Consider the following 20,223-nt stretch of genomic DNA (forward strand, 5'->3'; position numbering starts at 1 on the left):
CTGATCCACAGCAACATGATTATCTATTGATAACTGCCTCCTCCCCTTCAGCTGTCCTACCGATCCTGAGTTTGGTTAATAAAAACAAATGAATTCAGCATGCCACAGCACGGTAAAGAACATGTGTTGGGGGTGTCCAGGCGGGGGAAGGTTAGCTGTTCTCTTTTGTTTTCTTTTCTTTTAATGCAAAACCCAAATGGCTTGGTGATTTCCATATATGCAGAAATACTGATACCAGATATTCACTTGCACAGACAAAAGTAACACAAGTACAAAAGGGAAGGCTGGGGTGGAGGAAGAGGAAATGGCTGGGGCCAAGAACCAGGAGCCAGTTCTTGCTGTGATATACTCTTACTGCCTTTGTGATCCCAGGCAAGCCTCTTAGATTAAATTTAAAAGCTACGACTGGATCCAATGACTGATGTTAATTAGAAAGCAAAAGGCCCTTTCGCCTTCCGCTACTAAATTTGCACCTGAAGTTAGTTATCTGTAGCTAATTCTGTACTATTGCATCCTAAAGGCAGACTTCAGGAACAACGAAACTGTGTAGTTTCTATTGACCTCTGTAGGATATTTAGCTTGATAATACTAGTCATAATTTCTCCACACATCAATTTCATTTTTTGTAATAAAGCAACAGCAGTAGCACCTTTGTTCTACACCATCCTCACAATTTTATAAGGAAGTGTACGATTTTGCTGGGTTTTTGAAGAAATGGCAAGGTGCAGTATAAGTCAGTGCTGGAAACATATACTGAAAAATCTAGAGCTGAGTTTCCATCAGCAGATAATACACGGTGAGTGGTGTGCCTGAGCCTGGTCACACTTGCAATGAAGCTATTCAGAGCTATTTGCATTGCACCATAATAACATTAAAAGGGAAGTTCACATGCCACAGCAAGGTGGTGCAGATCCAAACCATGTATGTACCACACAGTCATTTGGTTTTTACCATTCGCTCACTGGGAATTAAATTCTGAGAACAAATGCTTTTCCCATGTTTGAAAAGCGTATGTAGAAGACAGAAACTCTTAAAAAAAACCCAAAGCCAAAAAAACCCAGGTTATTTGTTCATCCATCATATTTTCCAGGCAACTGGTCTCTTGAGAAACCTCCAAACAAATAGCCAGAAGTGAGTGGTGGGGAGAGGAAAGATATATATGAATTATTTCAAGGAAGACACTTCTTGGAGCTATCTAGTCCTTCCACTGGAATGTAACCTTCATATTCTTTGCTGATGCTAGCAAGGGTGGGGTAGCAGTTTGAGAATAAATCAGTTTACCCACAAAGGCATGGACCCTACTTGAAGTAAACAAAATTCCTTTAAAAAATGGTTTGTCCAGTCATTGCAAATGTCCTTGGAGTTCAAGTACTTCTATAATATTCATTTGGTCATGAGACTGCCTGGTTCTTGCACTATTTTAAACTGTCCAGAGGCAGATAACAATCTACTACAGTAAAAAAACAGTATTAAAAAATCAGTTGATCACATGCCCAGGCAATACTTATCATGGACTGTACTTATTTTGGCTAACACTGTACAAGGAAATTTTTAAAAAAAATGCCCCAAAGGGAATAAACAATTAGCAAGACAGTTAAAAAAGCAACGACAACACCGTGACTTAATGCAGCCATTGCAAAAAAATCCAAATAATTTGATCTCTAACAAAGGAGGGCCTGTCATGTCAGTAACCCAGAACTGAGGTAAAGGTTTCATGTAACAATACTGCTTGACTTGGTTTTCATTTTCAACTGACAGTGGTAAAAGTAAAGTTCAACCTAACAGCAGCTGTCAAATACCTTTGGCTAATCCCCCCGTAGCTGCTCTGGTACAATTTTGGTGGTGTTATACATGGTATCACCCGACCCCAACAAGGCCACCGCACTGTTAACACTTTGCCCTTGGGAGGCACATGAGCAGGTCGGAGTGGTTACACACTTCCCCTTAGGTATTTAGGAGAAAGACCTGCTCGCATTCCTGACTACATCTCTGCTGTATTTTGTGCCACGTTAGCGCTGAAATGTGTTTCTTTCCAAATCATTAAAGCCTGGCATTTCAGAGCTGGGCTCCAGGGAAAATGTCCCTGGCTCTCTGTGCCTTCCCTCCTGTATTTCAAAACATAGATGCTAAGCTTCAGTGCACCTTCCTGCTGGATTTTAAAACAACTCAGTGTTTTACAGGCTTCAGGATATTATAAATATTGGCGCTTTTTTTTCTAACTGTTCAGGTTTTTCTTTTGCTTGGATTGTGCAACATGCTGTGAGTAGTAGGATGGAAAGAGCTGGATTAGTGAATCTTGGATCCCAGCAAAACCCAAGCACAGATCTCTCCATGGAAAAGGTGTGGTGCTTAATGATTAGAGAAGTCTATTGGGGCATTTCCCGCTATCCACCTTGGACTTCTATTTCTCTTTATTCTTACCTGAATAACCCATGCGGTAATGCCTTTCTTGTGAAACAGGCGTACTTGGTGCCAAATAAACCTGGTGGCATTTTGGTAGCCTTTTGCGTGCAGGCAGAAGGTGGCATAGCATGTGGCCCAAGCTGACCAGAAACATGGGGCAGAACTAGCCTAACACGAAACTATTTATGAGAAAAGACAAAAAAACTTAAACCAATAAAAAATCTGAGCCCAATGTTGTACCTGACAGGTACACAGTATCTGGTCATCCTGGAGGCAGGCAGATAAATTTCACAAAGACCATGTTGTTACATGAACATAAACTGTGTTGCCATTCTGATTTTTTTTACTATAAATTCTGCTGAGCTCCATTTTCTCTTCATCATCTGTACATGGACAGGCTTTCCCTTAACTCATCTATGAATAATTCCCCTTGAATCTTCTTTGATGAGACCTTCCGCATACCCTGAATCCAGGATGGAAAACGAATGGAAGGCAGCAATGAGAAATACCCTCTCTCATCAGAGCAGTGCCAATGTCCTGAGTCTATGCCACCTTTCAGAGGGAAATTCAGATAAAGATGATGGATGTGGCCAACAGTCTTTGCATGTCTAGACAATCTACATAGTTTTCCTTATCCAAACAGGCAAGTCAGAGACACTTCAAGCAAAAGGCTTTGGGGTGAGCTTCTAGTCCCTTTCAGTAGCTCTTCAAGTCTCAGCTGAACCTCAGTCACCTTCTCTTTGGATATTTCTTTGGATTTGAATCCTTAATTAATGGAAACTTTCAGTATTAGACTTGGCCTGGAGCACACCCTGTATGAGCAAAGCACTAGAGGGTGAAGTATTTTCTAACACCATTTCAGAGTAATTTCTCTGGGAGTTACCAGCAGCCACTTTTTCAACTATGAGCAGGTTTGTTTTACATCCCAGAACAACTAATATTCTTTCCCTTTGGAGATGTGTTTGCTATTTAACTCTACATATTTCTCCATTTCTTTAGTGTTCTTACACTGAAGGGATAATAATAATAATAATAGTTGTAATAACAATAATAAAAATCCAGCTTCTTTTTTCTTTAAGGTACAACATTGTTCCGCTTCACTGGCTGTAACAGACTCAACTCCTTTGAAAGTAATGGAATTACACTGCCAGAACAGTTCACTGGTCTGCCTCATTTTGGAAAATTCATCTCTCTTAATGTCTCAGCCATACTGAAGCTCAGCATCAGTTGCTAACCTGCGGAAGCTCAGCATTGCAACCCAGCAGTCCCAAATCTCAGCTATGCCATGAAAGGACCCTATACTCTAATTGGCATAAAGGTGCCAAGGATCTCGTCTGGACTGTATGACCTAAGGCTTTCACTGGAACGAAAGAGGGAGGTGACATGACTAAAATCAGAGGCAATTTACTGTTTTGTGCTTTCACTCTGTGCATAGTCCTTTACAACATGACTCACAAGCATGCTCAACATAAAGACATTTCAACAATTGTCTTACTCTGAGGAGCTGTTCTGACATAGCAAGGGATTTTCAAGACTTCACAGTAATTTTGCAAAATTCACCAGTAAAGCAGTGATTTATTTGAACGTCATCTAAGGCTCACCTGTTTAAGTCTGTCTCTTTTCACCACCGTAGAGCCTGCTTGGTAGTACCTGGGAACCACTGAGTTTTGCATTGTAACAGTTCCTCCATGTGAATGGCATCTCGCTGAGAGCCATGCTGGTTAGTGGGATGGGCGCATGTTCAGAGCAAGCTACTCTCACACAAACCTGTGTCACTGACTTCTTACAGGAGGTGGTGTTGCTGCCAAAGCCCTTAGACTGTTTCATATAGTTCTGGTGGCCAACATCCACCTGTATCCTCATCTCAGAGTAGTAGCAACCCATGAGTCCTCAGATCTGGGATGATATCTTTATCGATTGAATGGACTGCTTGTATGGATTTTGGGCACTCGCAGAAAACAGAATGACCCTATGAAGTCAATTATTCCACCTCCCTGTATCCAGGTATTTCTGTCACAAAGTTCACAACTAGATACCACTAAATGTTGATAACCTTATCACACTCACTGGAAATAGCCCATCATCTGTACCTGCTGGTAAACACTGATATTTTCACCTGCAAAAAATACTAAAAATTGACAGCTAGACTTTACAAGTGCAAATTCTAGTGCCTCTCCACACACACAGAGTAAGCAGAAGATTTCAAAAACATTTGGATTTTTAACAGGGACACAGCACTAACACAGATTCCCCAGGCACAGAGGACTGGGAAATTCATCAAGCAGGCAGTGAGCTAGGGACTTTCCTCTGCCACGTCTAACACAATATGCATGCACTGGGAAAGGATTCATATTTAGCACACTACAGTTTACCTGCATGATTAACCATCGATGGTGTTTTTGGATGTCTAATCAGATTATATTGGGTCTATGTACAATTTCCTAAGCAGGCCGACTGATAGATTGATCAAGGGTAGATGGGATCTGACAGCAGAATATTATGGCAGAATTCTTCCGGTGATGGATGAGCCCACCTTGACACAAACTCCAAAGCTTCGCCTCTTAGTAATAAATCTCAGCATGAAGTCATCTGTCTCTGACCTGAAGCTCGAAATCAACGACTCAGGATACTGAAGTTTCATCGTCTTTATGAACATTTAAGTTGGCTCAATGGCATAAATACACACCTCCTGCATTCAATCTCTTTAATAGTGGCAGGTCTTATAATGTTGTTTTTATTTATTTATTTATTTATTTTTATTTTATAAAAGCTAGCGACTCGTAACTGATTTTCTCACCAGCCAAGGAGATCACTGCTAATAGATTACATTCTGTATGATGCTTAATGAGCCATGATTGGGAAAAGAGATGGGAAATGGCACTTTGGATTGATTCAGCAAGGATTCAGTGGAGGCAATGCCACAACTCCACAAATAGCAGTAGGTTTTACGTGGTGTCGTAGAATTATATAACAGGTACCTCAGGTAAAACCTTCAAACTGCCTTGCTGGCTTGGGAGCTTAACTTGCATTTTCAAATGCTAGTTGAAACCATATTCTGAAAAATATGGCTAGTTACCCAGAGGGTTTTTTCAAAGCAATGGCGTGAGTAACTTTCAGTATGTGGTGATCATATAGGCACAAAAACCAAAACGAAGTTTTCCCCCAAGCCCACCTGAAAAGCCCCCTTCATACCCTGGAACTCTAAAAACTGAAACATCTAATTCCTTTTTTGTAAAGTGCATTATGCACAGAATATACGATGGTGTGGTGTGGTATTCACACCATCTGGAATTAAAAATCTCGTTTGCCTGGGGCTTAATCCAACACCATTGATGACACTATTTCTTCATGGGATTTGAGTACCTGTTTTTTATCAATTTCAGCAGGAGGTCAAGGTTTAGCTCTTTTTGAGAATCCAAGTGCATGAGTCCTCAGATCATGTTTACGTGCACTTGTAATGTAAAAACCTGAGGTTGTGTAATAGAAGTCCTCTAAACTCCCTGTGTTTGGTAGACATCCTGGGTACCCACTGCAGCTCACTGAATTAATTGAGTAGTGCTTTCAGGTGACCTACTGCAGACATTTTCATCTGACGGAGCCAGGAAATGGGGTGGCTAGTAGACCATTTTGGAGTATTGTAAGATCACAGCAATCCCATATGTAAGGAGGTTAATATAATACTAATTGGAGTTTGGGTGAAGAGTTCATAAAACAGATGAACCCACCTGAATTTTGAGAGTTTGAACAGCCAGACTCTTAACCCATATTCACTACTTCTTTGAGTGTTTTTGCTCTTTAACTAAGAAGGAAAAGAAATATCAGGAGATTGTTGTAATTGTCAGCTTTTTCTGACTAACCTTCTTGACTGCATCTTGCGGGTTCATGATGGCTGATAACACACCAGTGTCATGGCCAATGAGAGAAATCAACTTGTAGGACCAAATTCACCTTTTGACTGACTCTGGCAGACCTAACTGCACTCTGAGATTATATTCCTGCTAATATCAAAGTCCAGAAACTGACAAAGCTGTATTATTGTCAACCCCTGTAGTGAGGCTGGGAAAGTACGAATAACAGTTAAGTTAGACCAGTGTGAATAATTCATAGGGAATAATTTATTTGATGAATTGATGTCCTTTTTTCTTTTTTTTCCTGTTCATGGCCTTGTCCACAAGCAGCCTCTGATTTTCTCTCCTTCGTTGTTAGTCAAATTGAAAATATCTGCTGAATAATTTCTGAGGATAATTCTTGTTCTGCAAATTTGTCCCTGAGCAGTTCGCTGTGAACATTTGGTATCTGAAATCCCAGTGCTAGTTAGACACATAGATCTCATGGTGTTATTCCCATTCTTTGCATAAAGGTGACATACATTCAAAACAGTGTGTTTTCCACTCTGGCGATTGGTAGTTATGAGCCCTTTAATGTAGTGTTAAGCTCTGCAAGGTGTGTATTTGATTCTAAGGTCCCAGTTTTGATTAATGTGAGATAAAGAATACATATAATGAAAGAAAACAATGCTTTTCTGCAGGGATTTTCTTATAAACATATAGGTGCCTCCCAGTCAAATCCACTAGCTGCCAAATGAGAGCTCATGTAAGCCACAAGGAAAGGGGAGAAAATTCAAGTTTTGAGAGCAAATACTTAGGCACAGCCTATGTCACTGTCCACCAGGTAAGCAGGAACTCCCCTGACCCAGAGCCCATCCCTGCAAACACAGAGGGACAACAGGCACAGGGGATGAAGCACAATCTAGCAGCTCTGGGCACTCTCCTCAGCTCCCATGACCCCGCTCAGGAGGGTCACACAAACACCTTCACACCCCCTTTACAGCTCCCATCCTGGTTTCTCAAGGCTTCGGTTATGAGCAGCTCCTCAACTTCCTTCGAAGCATGAGCGTTTGATTACTTGCTCCACTCATTATGGTCTGCAATCGTGTAAGAGGACTACGAGACTGCACATCGACTTTCAGAATCGGGGGGAAAAAAAAGGGAGCAAGACAGAGTTAAAAGTTTCAACCATAAAAGCTTTTGACACATCTTTCTGTCTCTTTCCGTCCGTGTAATCAATCTTCTAAGTTTCCAGGAGCGGTTGAGATTTTTAAAAACAGCTGTAATCTGTGGTCATTGATGGTGGAGTAGATTGTTTGCCAAACTATTACCATAACTGTCAACCGAAATCAGAAAAATAATCTCATTTTGCTGGACAGATGCCTTTCCTGCATTATTGATATAGTCACTCCAGAGTAATAGAGAAATATAAAGCATTGTTCTATTTACAAAAGGAGATTGGCCAAGTCCTTGAGAGTGAGCAGGAGGGACAGGCACTTAAAGGAAGTGAGATATAGTCAACTCAGTAAAAGTTATGTGTCAGGGTCATGTGGCCTCCATAGTCAGCAGTAGAATCTCAGTTTTCAATAGCTTTTCCTCTCCTTTCTCCCTTTCAGATTTAGCTCCAGAGCTTAATCTCTGACTAAATGAGCTTTCCAGGGTTTAAATGCACCACCGTGGAATTTACCCAGCTTGTTCCCCTATCCACCTCCCCTCTGGCTGCCAGCATGATAACCCCAAATGTGTTTCTGGGACTGTTGCATTTCCAGAATGTGCAAAAAACCTGCACCTCCACCATGCTGCTGTTCATAGGGAGGAAAAGTCAGATTAGTGCTGCCCATTGTAATACAATACAAGATAATTTTCTTTGCTCGCCGACAAGATATCTCAGGAAGAATTTTGTAAAGCAATGTACTAAATATGAGCATTGCAGCAAATCTTTAGGCAGATGGAGCAGCCAGCCTGCATTTAGCCATAGCGCCCACAGAGTCTTTTGCTGTTACAAATGTTTGTATATAGAGAGGGGCCCAATTTTGCTTTGGAATCTGCTACAGTGAACCCGTAACCCCAAGTTCCCCATTTATAGCACAAACGAATACATATCTATAGAGTTGGAGGACTGGAGGTGGGACTGGAGCTTCTGTTTCCATTTGAACACCATGCAAGGGTCAGGCACAGTGAAAGTCCCGTGATCAGCTGAGGACAGGCTCTGGGAGATATGTGGTCTCCAGTCCTTTTATTTTAGAGGTTTTTTAATTTAAAAATTGCCTTGCATTTCACCGCAGGGAAAAGTTTATCTTCTCATCAGTGTCTTGAAAACACAAAATTGGAAATTTTTTTTTTGAGCAGGAATTGTCTATAAGAGTAGCCCTGCATTTAACTTAAAAAGAGAAATTAGCTTTTACAAAATTACAGCAGTTTTTAGCTCATTCTTGTTCAAAAGCAGCTATATGAGAAGCTAGCCTCATTTCAGTAACAACAAAAGTACTTTTCGGCAGCTTAATGTTTTGAGGCAACACATGGCTTCTTTCTTTCTTTCTTGCTACAAAAACATACAGATGCAATCTTTGTCTCAGTCAAAAAAAGATGGAAACAAAATCAGTTCATCAAATTTGGTGTAATGAGAATTATTGTCAGACTATAAAAATAATTTAAGTAACAACAACAACAAAAATGCTTTTACCCCAGTTTTAGTGAAATGCCTGTGAAAGAGCCATTCTTGTGAAGCAAATGGATCCTCTGCTCCGAAGTGTGAAATTCAGTAGTACATTAAAAAAACAGGGCTAATTGAAGGACAAATTCTTCCTGGGTGACCACCAGTCACTCAATAGCTTGGGCCCACCACGTTGACTGTAAAACATTTGTAGCTTTCAAATGAGAACAAATTATCTTGAGGAAAATGCCTGACTGCCTTCATGCAGAAGGACAAACCGTCTGTGATCAGGAAACGAATGCATGAAGTGTCCTTGACACTGCATTTGTCTCGACATGTGCTCTTCTGCTCTGAAGTTGTTATACTCTGGTTACCAAGATGTTCTGAATCCATTAGTGTGTGCCATGGACAAGAGGTTTGACCCAAACGCTTGCCGCATTACACCACTACATGTGCCTAAGAGCACACAAGCTGATAGCAAGCCTGATAGCGTCTTTAATTGAAAAGCATAAATTTGGCCTGCTAAATCTATTAATGATTTGTTTTAATTAGGAATCCAGCTGCTTCCTGAGATTCTGCAGTCTGGGTTTCAGAACTTTAGCCGTACTGAAAATGAGTCTCAAGTGAGTTGTTTGAGTCTTTTGGCTCAGCATTTTTACAGACTTGTTGGAAGGGAGATGTTCTGAAAAGTTTCCACAGCGTGCCCATCACCCCTCCTCTCCGTCCTTGGGTGATACTGACTCAGAGAGGGTAAAACTAGATCTCTTTGTCTCCCAGTGCTCCTCAAATCCAAATGAACCTTGTTTCTCCTTATAGAGAGTAAAGTCCACTACTCATCTTAATCTAGTTTTCAGAAAGGCCCAGATGGGACTGAATTAAAAGATGATTCTGCTGCCCCAAACCACCTCTTGCCCAGTGCAGAGAGTGCAGTTAATCCATCAGACTTCTCAGTAAGTAATGTCACCACTACTGTCTTTTACCGAATACCTACAAGTTAATCTCAGACAAAACCTGACAGATCTAAGGACCCTGTACTGAGGCTTGGACAAGCCAGGCAAGAAATGTCTCCTTTTATTGGAACATTTATTTAATCAGATCACAAATTAATGAACTTCTGTGCACATGGGCACTCATGCCTGCTAGGTTTGCATTGCCCCTCCAGCCAGAGAAGAAGCACCACATTTTGGCTGATCCTTTTGTGGACCTGTCACAACTGGCAAAGCATTTTCAAGTTAGAGGTCAAAGTTGCCAGCTTCTCCTTTTCTTTCTGGGAGTGGGCGCCTCTGCCAAGCAGGGAGACATTTTTGCACTTGTAGATGAAGCTCAGTGGGAAAATGGAGAGGACTAGTCACTCAAGCATTTACCACTCCAGAAGGCATCAGCCTTTCCCGAAAATTAGCTGACAAAAACCCATGCTACATCAGTGACAGTGCATGGTCATTAAGAGCAAGGCATCCTCCCAAGCAACCAAGCAGAACCCGCACAGGTAAAGCTTCTTCAAGTACTGTTTCATTTTTCAGTAGTTTCACTGATCATATGTCTACTTTTCCTCTGTGATCCAGCCAATATCTTAAAGATATTGTCCAGGTGGAAGTGGCAGTCATGAGGTTAAATGAGCTATGTATATATCTGCTTCTACCTTCGTTGTTTTCTCTTGGCTTTTCTGTATTACTTTGCTTTTTTTTTTCCCCTCCTTCACATGAAATTATCTTTTATAAAGCCCTTTTTTTTTCCTCAGCCAAGACCAGTTTCAGAGGCGAGTATCCACATAACTACCTAAGACTCCAGCCCATGGAAAAGCTCTGAGAGAAGGAAGGAAAGCAAAGCAAAGTGAGGTGGCAATGAGTGTTATCAGGACAGAGAAGCACTGGTTTCAAACGTGTTCACAGTTCCTCACAGACTGATGCTGGCTTTGCTCCTGTTTGGATGCCCAGGATAATTTCTCAGTATCACCCTCCGAGTGGAGAGGAATTAGCTGTATGATGGCCTTTTCCACCCAGCTAAGAGATGAAAGCTGGCATAGGTTGTCTTTCTCCTTGGCTTTGTTTCAATTACTCAGAAAAACTTTTCAAATAGCTCAACTATTGACCACACCAGTTTATTTTATCAATCAAGCTTTGATGCACTGATAATAAATAATTCAGCAAAATTCTTGGACACATTCATTAATAATAAACAGAAAGCTGAGTTCTCACCAGATTTGGTAGGAAAATGGGAATTGTTTTCCACAAAGAAAACTATTGTTGAAAAAATATAAAATACAGACTTTAAATACTTTCGTATGTAGTCTCTACATTTCATCAAACAAAGGAGAATTCCTGTCCCCTTCAACAGAGAGAAGACCTCTCAAAGTCAGAAGTTCCCCCATATAACAAGTTCATGCAGACAAAAGCAGACAGTCAGCTCATGGAATTTGCTGAGCTCTCTTGATCAGATCTAAGGACACAGATTTAAGGTCTCTCAGTCCAATTTTTATCATGATTCTTTGATGTCTTGTGTTTTCTTCTGCTTCTGAGGTCATGATATTGTGTAAGATTCAGACTGCATTAAAGGCCTCTAATCTCTACACAGGAAAGTGGAAGCTTGAAGTCTAAATATTAAATGAGGAAACTGCAAGTAATCCTCCTCTGCTAACTACTTTTTTGTTATACAGTCTCACTATGGTCAAACCAATTTATGTTTTTGGGTAGAAGGATGTGCTTTATGAGTTTTATATACTTTAGTATATACTTTTGTATAAATCTGAATTCTGTATTTCTCTTTAAGGTACAACTTTATTTTCCCAAGTCCAGCTAAAAGTTTTCCAAATGCAGATTTTTTATTTTTATTTGGCATTTCAATTTCTTAAAATTGAAAAAATCCAGCGAGGATGCTGTTATCTCCTGTTATATTTTAACAGTTTTATCTTTAAATCATAACACATTCTGAAGACAGTAAGAAAGCAAAACAAGGAATGACTTCACCAGCTTTGACTGTAATCTGAAGAAACCTTAGTGAAGCTCCGACTGACATGCTGCCTCTTTAAACTCCAACTTCTAGCCTTTGCTTCTCAGGCCAATCTCAACTATCTGGGTGATGCAAGCTCTCCCTTGCTAGGACACTGTATAATTTTCTTACCCCTGCTATGCACTAACACCCCAGTTGCTCAGTTCTGCAGTTTTCTGGTGCTGTGGCTGGGGAAACTTTGTACACCTGTAAAGCCTGCAACAATTTTGAAAGAGGATTGGGGAAAACTGGGGGTTGGAAGAGACACCAAGTTAGGTCTTGGGTTCCAACAGAAACAAAATTCTGAGTTATGGCACTAAGAATTAAATTCACAGCCTGCGCAAGTTTTCTTGCGCAGAGAGGGAAGGGGTTTGTACAGGGAAAGTTTTCATGTGCACCACTAGCGAGAAGTTTCCTAGTGAGTTGGGGCTGGCTGAAAGCTGCTTTGCATACACATAAATCCACACCCATGAGTACATAAATTGTAAAAAACTTGCTGATTTGAAAGTGCTTAGAGGCAGTGGCCTCCTCACACATTTATTCCTGTACAGATGAGTGATTGCCTCTTACTAACGCTTCCCTTTCCCCCCTTCTCCAAAAGGGCTTCTCAGCCATCTTATCTTCAGTCTTTTTTGGCTTGTTTACTAAATCTTCAGTCTGCTCACTCAGGGTTAAGGACCCTCAGCTTAGGTATGATCCTTCACCGCTTGCTTTGGTTCCAAGGTTGACTCATAAGTAGAAGAGTCCTTAAGCCTCAACAAGCAGATTGAAAACTCAGTAAACAACTTGAAGAAGAGAAACTCAAGGTAAGAAGTCCAAGTCTCCAGCCACACAGGCATGAAAAGCACTTTATATAATATATATTTACAAAGAGGTTTTCAGTGACTTTGCGATGATTTGTAGGATCTGTATTTTGTATTTTTTTATTCTCTTACCCTTCCCACAACCCTTAACAGTCAAAGCTGGGTTTATTGTGTACCCATTTGTCCACGTTTAACTCAATAATCTTATTAGTTAAATACTGAGGAGCAGTATGATAATTTGCTTATTTTTCTCAAAAAGAACAAATGCCAAAGAAATTTAAGTAAATTCTTTTAAAAAAATGTGTTTCTGCAACCTATCAATACAAATGTTCTGGAGGTATATTGGATATAAACTTGCATAATCTTGGGTATATTTAAAAGTTTCCATGGAAACCCTTTCTTTGTCAAAAGAACAACATTGCTCTGGGCTATTTGTAACCCACACCCACCAATGTCCAGCTCATGTATGTGGAACAGGAGGCGACTCTGATGCCAGCAAAGGAATGGTCTTGGCTGGTTTCAGTTTCCCAGGCAGAGCAGAAGGTGCAAAGTAACATTCCTTCATTATCCCTAGATGGAGACAACAACAGTGAAGAACTTGAGGTAATCTGACTCCTGGAAACATCTAAACGCCAACCCACCTGCTTTTTCTTGCAGGGACCCTCCTGGTTATGCTAAGTGTTCCTGTAAGAGGGAATGAGTGTGCAAGGTCTCAGTTCTCCTTAAGCATGGATATTTGCTCTGCATGTCGCAGGTTTTACCTCCAGAATAAGCTGCTCTTCTAATAAATGCTGTTTTGACAGCAGTGTTGCAGCTTGCCAGGAGCTGCTCCCAATGCAGCTTGTCTGTCTGTGCATCTGCAAAGGCATCTGTAAAGATGCAGCCCTAATTCTCACACCATTTCCTAGTCCCCCCTTTTACCCAATTTTTCAAGACAAATTTGAGGGGGATAAGAGAGAAAAAGTCCAGTCTGACCTTCCTTCCGCCTCCAGAAACACTACAGTTTAGCTGTAGCGTACAGTGTAGCTGGGTTTCTAGCTGACAGCAGCCGGGAGTCAACAGCAGCCCATCTTATCCACTTCAGAAATGAGCCCTGGCTGATTGGACAAATATTTCCTATTTACCAGCTTCCTCCCCCCCTCCTGGATAATTCTAGGGTTAATCCACCGCACCACCTCCTCAGCCCAGCCCCGTGATATTGACACTTAAGAAACACAGAGCTGTTTATATTTCATTGGAGAGCTCATACTATCAATTTTCACATTAGTGAGTCCAGCTATTGCTCTCTTATATCGGGATCTATTGAGTGGTGGCAGTAGAGATATCCGCTGTAGTGAAGGAAAAAAAAATACTTAGCTGTCTGATGAAATGTTTTAAATGCATAGGGTTCACCTTGGGGTTGGCTGCTGCTCAGATTTTATCCATTAATAACACGCAGGGCTGCCACACTACTCTCCAGGGCTGATAGGAAAAATAGTACCACTTACAGATCCCCTGGTTTGCCTCAGGGAGAGTGCACCAAATGCAGCACATATCATACACTTCGGGGCTGAAATTTACTCCACAAGAAGAAAAAAACCCCAAACATTCTTTATATTAAAAAACAAAACCCAACCCTATTCCTAAAGCACAGACAAAGGGAAATTGCCATGTAGGCCAGCAGTTGCAGACCTCAAGTGCTTTGCTTATGCTATGAAATGCCTCTGGGCAAAACAGGGGTAAGATTTCAGTGGAAAGGGCCTTCTTTAGCTTACTGCCCTGCAGGTTGACATTTCACCCAGCAGGAAGAAGAATCTGTGTTGTTACCAGGAGCCAAGCGCAAAAGAGTGGACTCACGGTCAGCCGTCGTCTTTCCAGCAAAAAAAGTCTCATTTATTTATATTTTCTTTTTTCTCTTACCCTTGAAACAATTCACAGGAAAATGATCATCAGAATGATTATTGTTAACTGATTAGATTATTGTCAGCATTCGGTACAAGAACACAGCCAAGTGCTTAAGGGTAAGTATTATTTTCATCTAGTGATGAGGCTAAGAAAGGATTCTGCACCCAATTCCCTGTACATTAATGATCTGAAGATATCTGGGTTGGGTTCCATTGTTTTCTCCTCTCTTTCAAACTGAGCCACAGAGCTCTTTGCTTCCAGGAAGTGTTATTTAAGAATATGAGTTTCTTTGTAAAGGGCAGGGCATAATTAGATGTTAAGAGCTGATTATTGTATTGTTCTCCACAGAGATTTACAAAAGAAACTGCATTTGAAGAAAGAAGGGAAAGTATGTATTGTGCTTGGAAAGTGAGAGGTATCTGGCTTAAATATTCTTTATCTCCATATCTGAAAACTCTTGACAAGAGGCAAGAAGTAACCCAGCTTTCCATTGCACATTTGCTACAAGCAGCCCATTGACCTACTATACCTGCTGTGGGAAGCTGGCACTAGAGTTCCCACCCCAAAGACCAGAAAAATCTCCCGTCTCCTTAAGTAGGGATTACTTGAAACAGAAAGCCAAGATTTTTTATATTATTTTTTTAAGGAGCTTTTTGAAACAAGCTGAACTTGTGTCTGCACGCTGCTGTTTTCTGCTACTCCAGCCCCAGGGAGCTGTCATGCCTCATGCTTCCTCCCTTAGGCACTCAGACAAGCAAGATGTTTCTATCAGGCAGCTCTCTGACAAATCTTTGTAAGGAATAAACCCTTCTGAGGGGACAAGGACCCATCTAGCTCATCCAAACTCTGTAAGGCACTTAATGTAGGACATACTGTAGGCATTTATCAGTGTTGCACCCAGAAGAGACCTGGGCTGCAGGTAGATATCCACTAAGAACCTCTCTACTCTGTGCCATACCACAGAGGGATTATGCTTTGCTAGCTACCAACCCCCCAAAATGTTAAAAATCAGGCTAACCAACCTCATGCTTTTCTCTGGAGGTTTCTGGCACAGCCTCTGGCAGATTGGTCAGGGGGACAACCAACACAGACCTTCAGCTGCTGCTGATGTCCATTTGATTTTCAGCAGTGGCAGCTGTGAGGGGATGCTCAACGGATTTCAGCCTTTATTTCTTTATTACTCTGCTCACAAAGTGAGAAGTGCTGCAGCCTTGCTTAACACCTCCTGAAGCCACAGAGACATCACCTCCTCAAAGCTGCTGCTTCTTCCTTCTCAATCTATGTTACACATCATGTAGGAGATGGCATTCATCTAAAATATACCTTACAGCTCAAGTTCCTGCCAGAAAAACGCTGAGGCTACCTATGCTTTAAATGCTACCATGATGACCTGGCCATGCAGCAGAACCTCAGGCCTGTGCTGGCCTATTTCACCTCTACTTATGGAGTCTACATGAGTTGTGATGAGCTGAGAAATGCTGCGGTTTTATACAAGTGAACTTCTTTCCAGCAGTTCCCAAGGATTTTGTCCTTCCTTTCCAGGAAAAAAAATAGAGAATTTAAGACCAAGTGTTACAATCTGTAGCCACTGTACCCTCCCCATTTTCTAAGGCTTCTCATGGTATCTCATTAGTAAAGTCTTTAAAGCCCACTTTAAAGCTCATTAGGTAATTTTTTTTCCTACTATACCTATTAGAAGTTTGCTCCAAAACCTCACAGATGTCATGCTAAAAAAGTTCTAATCCTCAAAATACAGGATTGCGTAAAAGAGAAACAATGTCCCAATCTTTTCAGTCTATTTTCTATTGCTACATATAAACCATACTCCATAAGACCTGAATATCTGCATCTAAGCTACATACATAAGCACAAAGAGGAAAGGTGTAAGAGCACCTCAGCCTCCCTGACATCAGGCAAAATTATTCTCATAGCCCAGAGCCATTCTTTAACAGCCCTTTTCCCCGCCCCTTATTTTTTTCCATCAAACCACAGCTTTACCTGGAGAAAAGAAAAAAAAAAAAAAATTAATCCCTTACATACAAGAAAAATATCTGTTTCACATTTTATCATACTTCGTCAAAAATGGACTTTTTCATGACAAGGCAAATTCTTGGAGCCAAAGCCTGAGCCAAAACTGCCCCTGATTTGGAGACAGGTGTTGCAGTCCTTTTTTTAATCTGCAGTAACAGCCTTTAGCTGTATCACAATTAACACACTCCATGTGCCAAACTGTAACGAACTTGCCTGTTCTCCCTGGACCTGCTTCCAGTCTGAGGTGAGAACTAATGAATTGTCGGGATCACAGGAGGAAGACAAGGATGGGGGAAGCAGAGGGAAAGAATAAGAGCACTCTGCATGCAGAGGACAAAGCTCCTCTCTCAGGTTACGCAGACACTGTGTAAGGAATTGGCAACCGAGCCACCCCTTTCCTTGAAATCCCTCTGTTTATTTAGGACCAAACCCAGATGCAGTTTGTACAGGAGTTTGTTTGAACACATCCCTTCAGTTTGTTGTTGTGGTTTTAGGGTTGGTTTTTTTTCCTTGCCTTCTATGCATCTTCATCCTTCATGGTTCGCTTAGATTATGATGTAAGCTAACTGAACATGACACAGCTGCTCTCTTCCATAATGAAGGAGAAGCCGGCTGCCACTCACCCGGTGCTTTGGTGATTCACAGCAGGGCCTGTTGGGCTGATGGGGGGCCCTCTTTTCTGGCATTTGTCTATACCGTCCTCACGCAGTTGGCTGAAACAAAACCAATGATGTTAGCAGCATATGGGCAGCCAGAATAGGGGTCATTTACCTTATTTGCCAACAAAGTAAAGGACAAGGCCCAGTGGAACAACAATATATCGAGAAGAGCTGGCAGCAGCAGAAGAGGAAACCGCAGGCAGGAAGGATCCCAGGAGTCACTTCTGCCCATACGTCCCTTTCCCATGAAATGTGTAGTGTATGGGGTCTGTATAGACTATTTGATTCTAACTTCTGCGAGTTTTGGTCAGCTGAGCTGCCTCTGCCAAGCCAAACTCATCTGGCTGAGGTGGACAGCCCATCTCAGATGCAAAGCTGACTCCAAACCTTGCTGAAAGCTGAGCAAGATTTTGTTGACAATCAAATTAATGTAACATCTAACAGAAAATAAATCACTTCCATCTGCATGCTCTTGGACTAATAAAGGCTTGGTCTGAGACTGGAGAAGCCAAAAACCTGTCAGGGATCCGATCTAATTGTATATCTAACCTGACCAGAAGTAAGAATAATTGGAAACCGCTCAAGTAGATTGTTCTTCTTAACTTACCAGGACAAGCCACACACCAACAGCTTGCACAGTCTGACTTTTGCAAACAAAAGCAGTCTGGATAATTTTGGAGAAGATATTGAACATTCAAACTTCCAGATTAGCGTTCTCCGTTCACTGCCAGAAAAAAAAAAAAAAAAAATTAGGCACTTTTTTCTTCTGAGTAGTACCTCTAGGCATAAGGTTACAGTGCTGGGCATGTTTTAACATATCTGCTGTGCTGAAACAGAGAACTTGATGAAGGTGTTTAGCGGAGAAAGATAGCTCTAAATAGAATGATGTCTGCAGAAACCAGGGATGACAAATATACTGGGATACGAAACATATGTATCTGGTATTGTGAATTTAAAACCTGCTCCACACAGTAGACTTCCTTGAAGTATTTATTGTGACTCAGATTCATGAAAAATATCCCCCTTTCTGTTAGTAGTTTTGGCCTGCAAAATTAAACTCACTTCTTGTATGTGTGCTCATAATATGCAAATATTCTCCAAAATTACTACCTCTCCTTCTATATCTATATCCTTGATTATCTAAGTTTCCATCCTCTCTTCAAATATCTCTTCTAATATCTGAGAACCTATATTTTTTATAAAACCCTTAATTTGGAGACCTCACTATTTGCTAAAATTGTCTGGGAATTCTAAGCTTAGAAAATGTTATTTCCACTTGATAATTTTACCAAAATCTTTACATTTTAAAATTTTTTTTCTTTCTTGTGTTTATTATAAAAATAATGTTAAAAAATGAGAAAATATAATTTTATATGTTGATCAAGTTTATTTAAATATAATCCCATAAAATATTTTTTATCAAATTTTTTAGTGTGTTGTAAATTACATCAGGAATATACATTAAAATGTATTGCCTTCCCTAAAAATACGTCTCAGTCTATGGCTATGTGTCTGTACCTTTTGATTGAGTAAAATGTTTAACAAATACCCTGAGTGTTTTTAAAAAAACAAGCAGAATTGTACCTATGTAGGAAAAGTAAAAACGATGTAAATAAGGGAGTTGGGTTTTTTTCCTTACAGTTTAAATTTCCACTTTCTAACTCAGATGCATAAAGATTTTTTTTTTTTGTCATCTTCAGCGTAGAGAAACATTAAAATTCATCTCACCCCAAACCTTTGTCGGGAAAAAAAGATGTTAAATATCAGCAAATGGATCTGATAAGCTGCAGACTATTTCTGCTGTCAGAGAATGACTGTAGGACAAAAACACATGTTCAGGATTTGACATCCCTTGGCATCTTGTAAATAGCCTGCATGAATCCACACCTAAAAACTGCCAACACAAGCAAAATTGTGCCCAAGTTTCTTGTAAGTTAAGCAAGCAAAGCAGAGACGTGAGACGTGGTTGGATTGAATATAGAAACCTAAAGACCCCCAAAACTGACCTTGAGATCATTTTAGCGAAAGATCTTCTCTGCACTTTTGCAGCACCAGCCTGATTTTCTCTTCGCTGTGTTTGTGTCTGCGCGTGTGGATGTGTGAGTGTGCAGGCCTGCGTAACAAACACTGTATTAGGGAAAAAAACAACAACTTTCCAGAGAAGAAGCAGAAGAAAATAGAACTGCTGAGTAATACAAAATAGATCCTTCTTTTTTTTAAAGGTTTCATTCCTTAGAAGAAATGTGAAGTAATCCCTTGGCCTGGATTTCTAACACTTCAACTCCACCCCCTCACTGAAAGAAAAAAGCTTTTTTTGTGATTTGTTATCCAAAGGAGATCTCTTGCCTGTCTGGATGGCAGGGGCTTTTTCTGCTTTCTTTTTCTCCCTTTTCTGGTACAAAGAAGGAAAGCAGGGATATTTATAAAGAGGAGGAGGGGATCTGTTTTAAAAACCCATTTCTTCTGATGCAGCATCAGTATTTGTGTCACAGCCGCAGGAAGCGATGACTTCCTTTCTTTGCCCCAATCTCTTTATTATTTTTTTTTTAATTGCTGCGTGCTTGACAGAGATGCTGGTCTTCCTTTCTTGGGTTCAGGTTTGCTCACTGCCAGTAGGAGCATACCAAAGCTCTGGACCCAAATGAGCAAACTGCTTTTTCCTGAAAGCCTGGGGATTGTCTCAGTGTTGGAGGGACAGAAATTTTGGGGACTATCACAGCATTTGTGATGGCATCTGCAGGAAATGAAATCCACGCTGTGGTGTGAGGTGTCACAGACATGCTTATCCAAGTGGTCCAACTGGGACCACTTTCCAAACTTTCCTTGCGCAAATCCAATTTTCAGGTCTCCTTTAGAGAGGATCGACATCTTTGTTGTCTGTGCTGGCTTTAGTCCACAGCACAGGACTGAAAGGGACCGTGGGACTGGTCCCACTGTCAGTGTCTCCAGGGCAGTGGTGCGAACACACATGGACACCA

General features: G+C 40.9%; 1 long non-coding RNA gene across 1 annotated transcript; it reads right to left on the minus strand.

The window, feature by feature from the left end:
• Positions 1-17,215: 17,215 nt before the first annotated feature.
• Positions 17,216-19,353, minus strand: LOC142362591 (uncharacterized). The gene is made up of 3 exons (XR_012765178.1): positions 19,252-19,353; positions 17,853-17,969; positions 17,216-17,299 (listed from the first exon to the last, which is right to left on the minus strand). It is a non-coding gene; the product is annotated as an uncharacterized LOC142362591 (long non-coding RNA).
• Between the last annotated feature and the right edge of the window lie 870 nt (positions 19,354-20,223).

Source organism: Opisthocomus hoazin, chromosome 10, assembly GCF_030867145.1.
Source record: "Opisthocomus hoazin isolate bOpiHoa1 chromosome 10, bOpiHoa1.hap1, whole genome shotgun sequence".
In the NCBI taxonomy this organism is placed as follows: domain Eukaryota; kingdom Metazoa; phylum Chordata; class Aves; order Opisthocomiformes; family Opisthocomidae; genus Opisthocomus; species Opisthocomus hoazin.